The sequence below is a fragment of the Cyanistes caeruleus genome, chromosome 1 (genome assembly GCF_971803275.1).
Source record: "Cyanistes caeruleus chromosome 1, bCyaCae1.hap1.1, whole genome shotgun sequence".
Taxonomy (NCBI): domain Eukaryota; kingdom Metazoa; phylum Chordata; class Aves; order Passeriformes; family Paridae; genus Cyanistes; species Cyanistes caeruleus.
Genome location: NC_141701.1, coordinates 110,566,570 through 110,580,336, shown reverse-complemented (window position 1 = coordinate 110,580,336; position 13,767 = coordinate 110,566,570). Strand labels below are relative to the sequence as shown.

General features: G+C 44.5%; 1 protein-coding gene across 3 annotated transcripts in view; it reads left to right on the top strand.

The window, feature by feature from the left end:
* The first annotated feature begins 3,659 nt into the window (after window positions 1-3,659).
* The window catches only part of POMGNT2 (protein O-linked mannose N-acetylglucosaminyltransferase 2 (beta 1,4-)), a 32,163-nt gene continuing 22,055 nt past the window's right edge, over window positions 3,660-13,767 (top strand). Inside the window, exon 1 of one of the 3 annotated variants that reach the window (XM_086850106.1) lies at window positions 3,660-4,020. The gene's annotated coding sequence lies outside the window, so the exon portion shown is untranslated. Of the gene's footprint in view, window positions 4,021-4,491; window positions 4,596-11,852; window positions 12,042-13,767 lie in introns of those variants that run through there. The other 2 variants (XM_023919298.2, XM_086850113.1) reach the window with 2 other exon arrangements.

Here is a 13,767-nt window from a genome sequence, read left to right as displayed (position 1 = left end):
AAGGAGTGAAACACCGGGATCAGAGCTGTGCTTTCAGAACACCCAGTGTCCTCACTGCCTCACAGGCACAAGTTATTTCAGAGTTGCTCAGCAGCAGATTTATTTCTTTTTTTACTCCTGCATGTGTCTGACATCACTGTGTGAAAAATTGCTACTAGAGGGCAGATACTGATCATGATACAGCTATTACTGGCTGCCAGGTACTGCAGAGATTGGGGTCACTGCTTGCTTTTTCCAAAAGATAGACAGTTTAATGAAATCTTGCTCTTTGGAGGCAAGAAAGCATTTATCCCCTCCAAACAAATTAATAGTCCTGAGGTAAAATGACATGAATATGTATAATTTCTTTAGTGAATTACATGAATTTTTAAGAGAGGTTTGAGGCATATAGCACTTTCAAAGTCCCTTGTTCAGCTCTCTCTGCTGCCCGCATTTAGAATATGCTGAGCGGATGCACAGACAGTTCCATGGTGCCTTTAGTCCCAAATGGCCTCACTGATGTTTTTGGCTGAAATGGTTTTCCTTGGCAGGATGATTAGGCAGCAGCACACTCCACGGATGTTGCTTATTACCTCTTACAAGACTGGAATCACTTTGGTCCACAGGCTCTGCTGAGCTGATTATACCACAGGCACACTGCCATATTATCACCCTGAAACTAGAGCCTTCTGATTGTTTAGAATATTGTTTATTTTCCTTTTTGTTTAGAATATTGTTCATTTTTCTTTTTTTCTTTTTTAAAGGAGAAAGGATGAGATGTTGCTTTGAAAATGAAACCTTCTGATAATGTTTCCATAGTTTTAGTTACTCTTCCATGCAAGTCCTAAGTTGTTTATAACAACTGTGTTGTTTATCACATTCCTTCTAAGAAACATCTTCTGATGGACGTTTCTCATGACCAGTGTGTTTGGAAAAGTGGTAACTTTTATCCAATAGTTATAGTTATCCAATCCCTGGTCATTGTCGAGAATCTATAAATATTGGAGTCAGAGAATAAAGGCACTGTTTTTTCTGTTCTGACACTGAGAGGTGTTCGTGTGAATCATTTTGTGTCCTCTAGTGACACCACATCCTTTGGGATTGTGTGTCCCATCCCACTACCCTCACCAAATGCATTTTAGAAAGCTGACATTAAAAAAAAACCTGAGTGGCTAAATCCTAGCAAGATCCTACCGACAGCTTGTGTAGATCCTTCTCTCCTTCCTGCTGTGGGGAGGATAAGAGCACAAGTGCCCACAATTTGTGCAGCACACAGAGGTATTGAAAAGCAAGGGAAAGCAGAGGCATTAGGTAAAATGGCCAAAAAAGCAGAGGCAGCCTCACACAGAGACACACAACAAAGAAGCCAGTGGATCTAGCTGACTTCAGCTGAGTAAGGCTTGAAGTGCTGCAGTCACACGTGTTGATGTTCATGAGCAGGCACACCAGTGACTCTGCTGGGTGAACTCAGCTTCCAGGGCCCAACCCTCTAGTATTTTCTCATTCAAAGAGGCTGCACATACAGAGAGTGCTATAGCCCAAGTGTAGAAGGTGATGTGAGGAGTGGACATATGTGTTGGAAATATTCCAGTGTTTGTTTCAGGTTCGAGATACAGCTCTGTCTATTGAACTGTAAAGGGTGGCTCAACTGTTCTAGCTCCCAGTTATGAACTCATCCTGTGCCTATGTCTGTAAAAGCTGATGTATCCCCTGAATGGTCACATCAGAAGTGATTTGGACAATATAACTGAGTGACACTATGTTGAAGCTCAGGTTCAGACCAGGCAGCATCTTCCTCTAGGTCCCATGTTGTACCTACCAGCCTCGTGCAGATGTCTCGGGCAACCTAAACTGTCCAAAATTGCACTAGGCACCTATGCCTGGGCACTTGGAGGGACTGTCTCTGCCATTAGCACGTTCACACTGCTTCCAGTAGGTATCCCCTGTAAAACCCTGCATTAAGGAAAATGCACCCCTACCTTGTATAGACGATATGCTTAAACAGATGTGGGTCTACAAAGTTCTTACTCCAGGAATAACGATTGAACTGTTTTGCATGAAAAGTTTATCAGATTGCGCTCTTTTTCCCACTGCAGGTTATTCTGAAGCAGACATGACAATAAATCACCACAACCCTATGAATGTTTCATAGAAACATATTTCAGCTTATGGGTGTTCTTTTTTTCTTGAACGATTATGTCTGTGTCTTTAGCCATTCATCGTCTGTGATATGTGACTGGCCACTTGGTTCAAACTGCTGTAGTGTCTGGCTTTTGACTTGTTCATTAAATATTTCATAACAAGGAGGAAAAGCAGCACTGCAGGTGACATTTACGTCAATATCCAAGTAGGTATTTGTGAAATCTTATTCAGAACTTCTACTCACAAATGTTTTGGAAAGATAAATAGCTATCTCCAAACGTTGTTGAAACAGTGACTTTTTATTCCTGTGAAAATTCCAATGAAATAATGAAAATTATGATGATAATGATTATTTGCCACTGTTGCTCTAGTTAAAGGGATGTAGGTCCAGCATTCTGAAGTCTATCCAAGACTGGACTATAACAAAGAAACTTAACAAGAAACAGAGTAGATGGTATCTCTTGCAATAGATTTCATTAGTGTAATAGTTCTTGAACAAACTGAAAAACAAATCTCAGAAGCCCGACATTTGCCTTGTCCATGGGAGCTCAACACTAAAATTCATAGAGACTGTAACAAAATTAAATTTTAAGTAGCGACAAGCATTCCTGAAAACCCTCAGTTCTTGTAACACAAGATAATCCTTCAGATTATTAGCTACAAAATCTGTAAAGCAGAAGAAAAGAGGCTGGAGGAAAGAGCACTAAACTCTTAGATTTGATTTCCCCCAGATGATTATCAGCTTTTCCGGAGCAAACTTTTCAATGGTTAAACTTTTATATTAAATTCCTGCATGCATGTTTAGCAGTCCTGTCACTCTGAGAGCATTTAGCTTTGCATACAAACACCAGTAATGTGAAAGATGCTACCAAACCTCTATCTGTCCTTCCTATTGAGTGAGAGCTCTGTATGGGCTTGGAAATGGGAAGCTCCCATGAGAAACCAAAACCTCAATGATGTGAATGACAAAAGCCCCATTGACTTTGGGAGAGGCTGGGAGCAGGAGGTGCTGTTACACACACACATCCACCTGTTCAGGCAATTCAACCTCTTGTTGCAGGCTCAGCGTGCTCTCGGTGGTTTATTCAAGCTGTAATGGTCTTTGGGTTGCTCTGGTGAAGCCTGACTGTAGCAAACACCACCACGTGAATGTGACCTGCCACCCCTGTCACAGTTTCCCTGGTGGGAAGGAACCTTCCTGAGGTTCCTAAGGATGCAGGTGTCTGTGATCTGTCATGTTTCCCTGGTGGATTTGGAGCCGTGTACTCATCATCAGGATGGGTGCCCTCTGCTTTAGCACCTCTTTCTGAGTGGAAGAGGACAAGGAGTGTGGGCAGCAAGGAAGAAGCCTATCGGGCAGGGGAATCAGAGGGCTAGAAAGGGACACAGAGGACAGGGGGGACAGGGGAAGGACAGTGTGGGGAGGTGATGGAAGGTACAGCAGAAGGGGCTCAGGGGAGACTTCATTGCCCTCTGCAACCACCTGAAGGGAGGCTGCAGCGAGGAGGGGGTCAAGTCTCTTCTGCCATGCCTAGCATGAGAGGACTAGAGGAAATGGCCTTAAATTGGGACAGGGGAGATTTAGATAAGATACTAAAACCACATTTTTTCACTGTTACGGTGGTCAGGCATTGGAACAGGTTGCCCAGGCCCGTGTTGAAGTCACCACCCCTGGAGGTGTTCAAGAGACACTTGTATCCGGTGCCGGGTGAATTGGTTTAGGGGTTACAGCAGTAGTGCTGGGTGGACACCTGGACTGGATGATCCCACAGGTCTCTCCCAGCCTTGAGGATTCTGTGGAGGCTGGAGGAGATTTCGGAGAAAGACGAGGACCTGCAGGTGGGCAATGCAGACGGCTGAAAAAAGCAGAGGGCTCCGGGAAACCGATCAGCCGAGGAGGTAAGGGCTGGGCAGCCCGGGAAGAAAGCCGGGAGGGGAACCCGCCGGGCTGCGGTGGGAGCAGCGGTGGGAGCTGGCACCGGCTGCAGGGTGTGCGGGGAGCAGCCCCGAGCAGGGCCTGGGGCAGGGTGTGCACTGAACGCGGGGGCAGGAGAAGGGGGCAGGAGCGGGAGCAGGGTGTGAGCTGAACGCGGGGGCAGGAGAAGGGGGCAGGAACGGGAGCAGGGTGTGAGCTGAACGCGGGGGCAGGAGAAGGGGGCAGGAGCGGGAGCAGGGTGTGAGCTGAACGCGGGGGCAGGAGAAGGGGGCAGGAGCGGGAGCAGGGTGTGAGCTGAACGCGGGGGCAGGAGAAGGGGGCAGGGTGTGCACTGAACGCAGAGGCAGAGCGGCCGCCCTGAGGGCCCCGCGCACTGCAGCCTCCACAATGCCCTTCGCTCGCACCGGGCATGCGCGGCCGCCGCCTGCGAGGCCCACCCGCCCCGACGGCGGGCGGGGACACCGTGAGGCAGGAGGAGGCCGGGGCGGCGGGGCCGGGCCGGGCCGAGCCGAGGGGCGGTCGCTGCCGCGGGCGGCAGGTGAGGCGGCGCGGGGCGGCCCGGGCACCCTTAGGGGGCGGTTCGTGGGGGGCGGCGGCGGCGGCGGCTGCCGCCTCCTCTTTCCCGGAGGGAGAGCGGGTGATGGGGGAGCGGGAGGAGCCGGGCCGTGTCCCTTGTGGTCGGCGGCGACCCCGCGGCGGGGAGGCGGACAAGCCAGGGAACCCTCGCGGAGAGAGGCTGGTGCCGCGGCCGCCTCTGCGCGTCAGGGCAGCGAGAGCGGTCCGAGAGCCCGCGGTGAGGGGAGCGGTGCCCGCTCCCGCAGGCAGCTGTTCAATTACAACTCTAATAACCTCCCCAGAGGTCAAAGGCGCTGCAGGTTTAAAACCTACTGGGGCAGGTAAAGATGTAATTATGGTCTCCTGACAGATTTCCTTGATGGCTGCGTGCCTTGGGACACCACCCACCTAGCCCCCCGACACCTGTCTTCGGCTTTGAAAGCTTAGCAATGAGTTTGGCCCCAATGGATACGGATGCCGGGCTTATCACACCCTGCGCCTTTTTAATTACTGCGTGCTGACTAAGCATGGTGGAAAAGTTTCTCTTGCCTGGATGCTCTGTACATGCATGTTCCGAGGGTGGGCCCACGCGTGTCGGCTGGGTCCCCTCGCTTCCTTCCAGCCCCCCTCAATTGACCTAGTGTTTAAATGGGCTATGAAGATAAAGGCTGCATGTTTGGAAAAATAAATAAATTCGAGAGGCACACTCTCCTCTGTTGATGAGAATAAGGACTGTATCTGGAAAACTGCTCAAGCCAAGGGAACCTATCAGTGTTTTCACACCGGTGCCATTGCTGGGTAACTATTGACAAATGCTGACTTTTAAATGGTGACTGCTGACTTTGGTAATAAAACAGAAACAGCTCCTTTTAAGAGCAATCTCAAAACGCTCAAACTGATTGATTGGCTTGTTAGCTCAAGCCTTGTCCTAGCTGAGAACCAGAAGAGCTCTTACTCTCTGCAAGGATGTTCTCCTTGAAACAAATCTGACTTATGCTCAACACATCAGCTGTAAGATAGGGTGTTTATTTTGCAGTGGTAGTTATTTTGCTTACCAAATGCATGAACTAGATACAGGAAAGCTGCCTTGCAGTCTGCTTTTCTGCCAGAGTGCATTTTGAACGGTTTACGATTGCAAGGTGGCAGTTTTAGTTGGAGTCTCACCTTTGTGTTTTAATTAGCTGTCATCAAAGCTGCAGTTCAGCTTCCAATACTTGCGAAGTGTGCCATGAACATGTACTCTAGGTGCCTGGGTAATGTTTTGGGACTAATTACTTGGAGCCCACTCATTATTGTACAAAATGGATTTACTATATGGAAATCTCTTTCCAGTTACATTTCCAGTCTCCTGAGTTGCATCTCATTGTGAGCTTACTGAGGTTTGCTTCAGTCATCTGGAAATTGAATATTCTCATTCCCCTTTTTCTCACCCCCTTTCTCTTAAGAAATGTTGCTTTAAAGTGTTGTGTAAGTGCTGTGGGTTTAACATGACATTAGCCCACATTCAGTTGCTGCTCCCCAGAGTTTTTAAGGTATCTGGCCTGTGCTCTAACATAGCAAGGTCTTTGGAGGTGTTTTAGAACATAGAGACTTAAGAGATCTTCCGCGAGTAAAACTATCAAATGATCAGAGACATAGATGACTTTTCCCAGCAGGAAAAACTGCTTTCTATTTAAAATGGTTTCTCAGTCAGGGTGTATCTAGGCTGTGAAGGAGTGGATTTTTCTAGGAAGTAGTGGGAGGCAGGAAGAATCATTGAAAAGAAGTTGATGCAGAGAAGAGCATTAAACCACAGAGCCAGAACCACATCAGAGGTCCTCAGCTATGCAGATAAAATTTCTTTGAGAGGACAAAGAGTCTTCTCACACTGTGGGACAGTATTTTCTTAGGTTGTGTTCCAGGGTGGTTGCAGAATTCAGTGTTAAAGTTTACATTGAGAGGTAGAGTGGGTTTGTGGGTCCACGAAAGTCAGGGAAGAGTGTGCTAGGAAGGTCAGTGGAGTTTTGGGGAAGATGAGTGATGCTCCCCTGTTTTGCTGGCTGCCTTCCTGGGGAAGCCAGCAGCTGTCCCTAAGGGACTTTGCACCATTGGCACAGAGCACGGACTGAGGGTTAGCATTTGTTGGTGGTTCTGCTGTGCTATATGAAGGCATGACATGGGACCCTCTTCCTTCTCCTTTTAGGTCTTCCCCGCCCTTCCCTGCACCTTCTGTGGTAGAACGCGTTCCCTTCTCTATCAGCACACCACCTGCTCCGACACCACTCTGCCACCTTCCCTACACAGTTGTCTCTCCTTGTCCTGGAAGCCAACTGGTGGGTGTGAGGGGCTGGGAAAAAGCAGGTTTCTCTCTTTGCCTTCTAAGTATGCAGACTGTGCCTGGTGGCACGGGCAGGGCAAAGAGGGCCACTCACACCTGGTCGTGCCAGACAGCGCAAAGCTCTGCCTGCGTTTGGTGCAAGCTGTGAGCGGAGCATTGAGCTCAGCACGGGGGAGGCTCAGCTGCAAGAGTTCAAAGCCAATTACTGGACGCAGTCTGTGTGTGACAAGCTTCAGTTTCATTAGCTGCCTCCCAGGAGTATCGAGCTGTGCGGCTCACCTTTGCAGAGATCAGAGTCTCCTCTGTGATGTTATTAGATGTTTTTAAAAATAGCTTCATCAATCCACTTTAAAAGAGCTGGTCTACTCTGATAACAGAGCCTGCTGGTGCTTTTCCAGATAAGGAACTTGTCACTTTTCTTGCTGTCATACATGCAGCTTCTGCCCTATTTAGAATACAGTATAAAAAAAAGATTACGAAATAACCACCAGTCTTGAGTAAAGATTTATGTGTTTCATTTGGATCAACTGAACACTTAACTGCTTTGGACAGTATTGGCTTATGAGGAAGTCAGGATCAAGCTCAACACAGAGTTGAAGATAACTTCACATACTGGTGCGTTGAGAAAAACTTCATCATAATGTTTCTTATATAACAAAATGACAACAGGCCAAAGACATCTTTTTTTTTTTTTTTTTTTTTTCTTCTTCTTTCTGTCCCAATTAGAAATTCATTAGCTTTAAAAAGAACCTGAAATCCTACATTGCTCATGTATATGTATCATCTATACAATGGTGGGAAGGAACCAGATGAAATAGTGTCAAACCAATTTCAGTCTCTTTCGGGGGTCTGAAAAGAAGTTCACAGCAATATCATGAAGAAACTGCAATTGCAGTATATACCTAGTAATTCATTCTATAATGGTGTATGCAGGAACAGTGTTCTAATTTACACATTTCTTTGATGTTTTGTGAGCAGATGGCATTTTAAAAAAGGTCTATTAATTCTGTGGGAATTTGGTAATGCCTAATTGCTGCGGGATCAGCGAAGAGTAGTAGTCAAAGTGAGGCTCCTGACCTCTCTGCTCACAAAAGGAAGACAGCCCTCTGCAGCCTCATTTTTAAGTTGTTATCCTTTTAGAAATCATTGTTCTTAATCATTCTTAAGAACACTCACCAGTGCCTTCAGCATAAATTTGGAACTTGTTGATTGCTCTTCATTAATTGAACTGTTCTCTGTGAACTAGTCACTTGTTATTTATTACAGATAAAAAGTACTGGGGCGACCATGGCTTATTGTGGGAGACGGCACACTGTGGATTTTCATAGGAAAGCCCTTTACTCTTTCCCTTTTTATCACTTGTTTGATGGTTCCTTTCATTTTTCCTTTCTCTGTTTCTCTCCTTTGTCACACCTTTGACTTGGTACATGTACTTCAGGCACCTGCCTGAAGTGTTTGCAGCACAGGACTTAAGTACCTATTTGCACTGTGACATCAAAGGATCGCATTTTGAAATTACAACTTTTCCTTTGAACAAGAGGGAAAAAAGATTCCTAGTTGCTATGGTGATGAGCACTCCATAAATGCCTATAAATAAATAAAGTAAACAGCTGATTCATGGACTTTGATTTGTACTATTTTTTGCTTTTTTAATGAGATATAATTAAATATCAGAATGGGAGGAAGTGACTTTCTATCAATTTTATTAAATATGTGTTATGCCTTCTCTTTTACATTATTTCAGCTGAGAACAATTAAATAGTCAGATGTATATTTTTCTCTCTGTAGGAAGTTGATGGTTTGGAAAATTATATTCTAGTAGTTATAGAAAAAACTTTTAGATGCCAAAAGGTACTCCAGTAAAAGGTGGTGCCCATTTTCAGTTTGACCAGAACATACATTTTGAACTAAATTCCTGTTTTTCTTATCTCTATGAGACTATTATAACTGTTGCAACATTTAAATTCCAGTCAAAAGCATCTGTAAATGTAATTATGTTCTTCTGCAGTATTTGAAACCCTGCTGGTGTACAACAACAAAACTTGAAAATGTCACTGACTTTTTCTTTTATGTCAAAACAACAAAGGCACAGTGAAAAATCATATATTCCTTGTTGAAGTTCACGGAGGAAGGAAGAATTGGCTTTTTCATAAGCTTTTTGTTCTCAGGTCTACGATGCAAAAGTAGCTTTCTCTTTGTGCTAAAGGTGATAATTGTAAAATGGATTGTATGGAGACAATAAACAGTGCACTGGAGTAATCCCACACACAGGTGTTTCTCACTCAGAAAACAGCTGCACTTTGATTATCAGCAAAGGAGAGTCTGTGATGGAAGGAGCTGTCCTTAGGGGAAGGAAAAAAGGTATGTGTGGTATACAGAACTACTCCTTGGTTAAAGGATCAGTCTGGTTTCTTGGTGGAAACTGATTTTGCCAGTGGCCTGAAGAGAGGTTTCCTCAGCTCTGTGCTGTGGAGTGCAGCTTGTGCACTGGCAGGGAGTTGATCTGCTTTCTACCACGGTCACAGCTTCTTATTCAGAGAAACTCTCAGACGTCAAAAGGACTTGGAGCACTATCCTCTCCTATTAAACAATGATAAAATAACACCACATCCTTCCTGTCTTCCTCCCCTCTGTGCATTCAGATTCATGTCTGATTGTTTTACCAATTAAAAATACATATGACTAATACCTTTTACTTCCAAATGTGGGTATTTGGGAGGACAAGGACACGTGGTGGTTTTTTGCAGTTACTCACAATTACTTCTCACAGAGTAAAACATGTATCTGCACACAGCTTTAGAAGGCAGGGGCAGAACAGGAGCAAGGAATGGTGTCCCTGCGTGTCTCACTTGAGCAGTGACAGCCTGTTCCGGTTTGATTTACGTTTCATAGGCCTATCACTTTTGTCACAGCTGAGCTGCTGCTGTGGCCAGGCTGGTGGTGCTCACCTGAAGAACAGTGACAGCATCAGTGAAATAGCCATAGAGCTGCTTCTGAGCCTGGTGTTTTCTTCCATGAGACTGTGCTGATCTCTCAGACGGTGGCACAGTGTCCCAAGCCTGACCCTGTGCCTGCCACAGCGCTGTTTCATGTGGGCCTGAGGCTGGAGCAGGTTGTGCCTGCTGGAATGTGATTTGTTCTTCACATGGATCAAAGGCAGTTTTACCTGGATTGAGCATAGGTCTGGACAATCAGTGTTGGACCTGCATGGCTGACAGTGGACAAGGCAATCCAAGGTCTCTCCTAAAAGAGTCACTGCAGAGGCTGATGAGGTTTGTAGGCAGCATGAACCCAAACAGAACATGCTGCTTGCTGGAGGAACAGGGAGATGGGAAGGGTGGCAAACAGGGAACCTTGAATGTGCTTCAAGTTTGCATCTACTCCCAGGGCTAATCACATGGTTTTGGTGTTCCTGGAGACTAGGCTGGTGCTGGAGCAAGACCAGTCTCCAGAATCATTGACAGAATTTTCTCAATTGAAAAGCAGCATTGTTAGTAGTACATACTGCCTTTAATGGAGAGGCATCTTTATTTAGAAGTCTTTTCTTCAGGAGGAGGATGAAATATACATATAGATATTAATGACAGGACAAACTGTTGAGGACAAGCTAGAACTGTGGTGTATCTCCTTTTCTGGCATGATTAGGACAAAGGATCAAACAGTGCATATACCAGATTTTTTTTTTTTTCCATTCCTCAGAAGCTCTGCTTATGTGTGGTTATGATTTTTTTCTGTCAGAATTTTTTTAATAGATAGATATGATCCAGGACCATCTGGCGGAATTTGCTGTTGTCACATCTAGGTTTTCTGATGTATTGCCTGTCAAGTTATGTTGTATGTTCAGATGAATTTCTCATATGATCTGCTGACAGCTACTGACAGCCCTGAAATGGGAAGTTGGAAGCCTGGGGGGAAGAACAGAGGGGCAGAGAGAGCTACCTTTAAAAATGTAACTTTGATTGCTTTTGATTGGTGGGCTTTTATATCTGGTATTTATGGGTGACTTTTTTAGTGAAGAAAGGTGAATGAGTGAACTTTAAACTAAGTGCACCTAAAGTACTATAATTTTACTTGGAAGGTCTTGGAAGTCTGCCCATAGTTTTTTTGTTGATTTTTATTTTTTTTTCCTTTGACATTGGGCTCCTTAGTCTTTCTCTATCCTTAAATCTCCATCTGTAAACTATCTCACATCTACTAAAGTTGCAGCCTTTTCTTCCTCCTTTACTTCTCACTCCTTATCCAGTCCCTCCTTAGAAAGATCTCAAAATATTTTTGTATTTGTTCGGATACCATTAGATATCCTAATAATCATAGTATCTCATTATGCTAATCCTAAATCTGAATACCATAATAATTCTGTAGTAAAATGAACTTAGATTTTTGACAAATTTGTATTAACCTTTGCAGACAGATCACATGTATAAAAGCAATAAGCAACTCTGAAATAACTACAGTAATTATTTTCTTGCTGGTGTAATACTCAAATAATTAATTAAAGTAGACGGTTTTTGATGTAGGGGTCCACAGTGCAATTGCATTTCCTCATACACTGATGAAGATAGTGCTCTACTTTGTAAACCAGGATCCAAACAAGCCATAAGCACTTCAGTTTTGTTTTCATTTTTTTTTCTGCCATAATTTGAAGCTCCAATAGTAGCAATTATAGGCTGGTGACAAGATAAATTTCACAACTTGTTGTCATTCATCATTTTTCAATTGGCTAGATCAGAAAAGAAGTGATTTATGTTTGAACTTTAAAGGTTTTTATTTCATATGGTACTGGTAGAATAGTAGCACAGTAGCATAGTACAGGTATTTCTGAATGGGTTGGTAGGACGCCTGTTTGTAGACAGAGGTGGGGTTGCACTGCAAAGGCACATCCAGGTGTGGCTCTAAACAAAGACTTCTCCTTCTCTCTCAAAGCTGTCCTGGTTGTACCAGGCCTCCTGCTTGTTCTATCCTGCCTGAATGTTGATGAAGCTGGAAGTCACCCTTGAAAAGGAAAAAGCGTTCTTCCATGGGAATTGGAATATTAAGATGACAGTCCCCAAGCCCAGGGGACTCATGCTGAGGAAGAAGCTGGGAAGTGTTTACTTGCCTCTAGTTACTCCTGTGAGTCCCTGATACTACTTTCTGGTCTGGGCACTGCGAGTGTCCTTCTGTAGCAGTAGAGAGAGACATTGCATTAAGCTGACCAGGCCAGAAGAACCTGAATATAGGGACCACTGTTGTGTACTCCAGTCTTGTTCCATACTTTTGGAGTATCAGATAAGGAGACTTGGAAATCATCACTCCTGCGGTGTCATAGGAGAGGGATTGGGTATACAAGGGTCAGTGTAAAGATGCAGCAGCTCTCCGTGGTGGTGGTGGTCTGTGTTGGATGGAGCACTGTTCTTCAAACTGCTCAAGCATCAGCTCAGCTATTTTCAGAAGAAGTGGGTTTTGAAGGAAACCTATAGATGGAATATGGCCAGATCCTCTGCCTGTAACATGTTTGATAGCACTGCAGGGTGGCAAAGCTGGTCTTCAGTCCTTAAATGCATTAAATTAACTCTAGGCAAGCTTGCTGAGAAAAGGGTAATGAAGCGGGTCCAAAATGGGGCATGTGCGCTCAAGCGCATGCAGTGGGCTTAATGCTCCAGGCAGCATTCCCGCAGGCACGTGGCTCGGGAGCAGCCAGGTCACAGAGCACACTGTGCTGTTTGTTAAATGTATTGCAGACCACAGGTGCAGCCAAAATCACTTAGCCATAAAAGAGCATAAAATAGAAAGTCAATCAGGAGGGAGAGCAATCCCATCGGGAGAAACTTGTGAGAGGAGCTGGGTGCAGTCCAGCATAATGGTGGCTGTGGAGGATGTGTTCTAGTCAGCACCCTCTCAGGACCTGCCTGAGCCCACTCTAGCAAAAATTTCAGCTTCTGGTGATGGAGACTGATGAGGATCTCAACACATGGATTGTGATGTTTTGGGTAGAGGCAGCATCTGAACAGGTCTGTAGTGTGACTGATCTTTGTGCAGTCTTCATCTTTGCTTCATGTGATGAAGAGGTGGGAGGGTGGAGATTACTTGAAGCACCTAGCTAGGAGCAGAACGTAATTTATCAGTTTCTTTGTCTGGAGGAGTACACAGCCCATATAATAATTCAGAAACATGTTAAAAAATAGGGAGCTGTTGTCTTTCAAAATCAGTGAGCACCCAAGCCTGTTGGTTTGAGATCTTGCAATATGTTTAAAATGAACCAAGAAAGGGTATATAAATAGTATGATAAAACTAAGCCCTTCATAAACTCAGAATAATGTGTATTTTCCATGTTTAGGCTGAAATACATGGAGCTGAAGGTGGATTTATGCTTGTCAGTTCTGAAATCACATGTAATAGAAATGTTGTTTTCAGATGCGGTCTGTAAACAATTTTTTTTTGTTTGTTTCTTTTCCTGTAAAGAAATTTTTTTGTTTGTTTTTTTTGCAGTAAATTTTGCTTCCCCCACTTTTTTTTTTTCTTCTTCAAGTCTTTTCTCCCTTCTTCTGATTTAAACCTGATGATGTTATTCTATAGTTATGTTATCAGATAGGGAGAGTGATTTTAGTGTTCTCCATCTTGCTGTAAAAAAATCTATATTTTTGTTTTCTGCAGTGTACTGAGAGCAAGATAAACGAGCAGGGTGTTGCCATCCTTTATCACAGTCAGAATGATAAATGACATGTCCTGGAAAGTTTAAAGATGTGTAAGAATGCAAATCCTTGGCCCACAAGGATGTGTGTTTGAAAGTGCTGATCCAGCTGAAATCTAGCAGAAGCATTGCTTCCATTGGGTGTATATACCTGGCAGCACGCTGTGT